Genomic DNA, 825 nt, shown 5'->3' with positions numbered 1-825 from the left:
CCAAAGTTATGCGGTAACATACATTAAAAAATATATATATATATATTCCGACGAACTGATAACCTCCTCCTTTTTTGGAAGTCGGTTAAAAATATATAGAATTGATAATACATAATTTTGCTTATAGTGTAAAATATCACTACACTTAGAGCTTGCGATATAAATAACGCAAGGTATATCGCAAATACTTTTACACCACACTTACAAGGCCCTACACACGGATCGATTTATCGGCCAACCAGTTGCCTAACCGCTAGAAGTTGGTGGTAAATAAGCCGCCATAAGGCAAGTTGGCAAACCTACGTCAAGTTGGAGTAAAATCAAAATTTTTTGATTTTTGAGGCAGACTGGTCAACTTGTTGCTCTGTGTGTAGACAAGTTGGCAACCTAAAATGGGATTTCATTTTTTTAAAGGCGCATTAACGTTATAACATGTGTGTTTCGGTAGGTTTCGACAGTGAAAATGCGTATAATTAATAAAAACGGGCGCGGTAGCAATAACAAATACATAAAAACTAGTGAACCCGCATGGCGTTAAGACGCCAAAATTGAGCTTAACATTTTAAACAGATGGCAACACTATTCACAAACCTTAATAAATATTAAAAATGTTTCAATTAAATTCGTCCATCCCTTATTGAACGAAGAGAAGAGTCACATGGCGTCGGTTTTTCATTTCCTTAATGCACATTTAGAATGACGGGGCTGATCTGATGACCTTCACATTAAAGATCTGATGACCATAACAAAAAAAAAATTATTTATTTATAAAAATTAAGTTAAACTAATTTTTTCGGTATATTATGGGTTTATTCGAAAGAACAT

This window comes from Rhagoletis pomonella, unplaced genomic scaffold (genome assembly GCF_013731165.1).
Source record: "Rhagoletis pomonella isolate Grant_MI unplaced genomic scaffold, Rhpom_1.0 Rhpom_scaffold_01189, whole genome shotgun sequence".
In the NCBI taxonomy this organism is placed as follows: Eukaryota; Metazoa; Arthropoda; class Insecta; order Diptera; family Tephritidae; genus Rhagoletis; species Rhagoletis pomonella.
Note: the sequence above shows the minus strand (reverse complement) of the source record.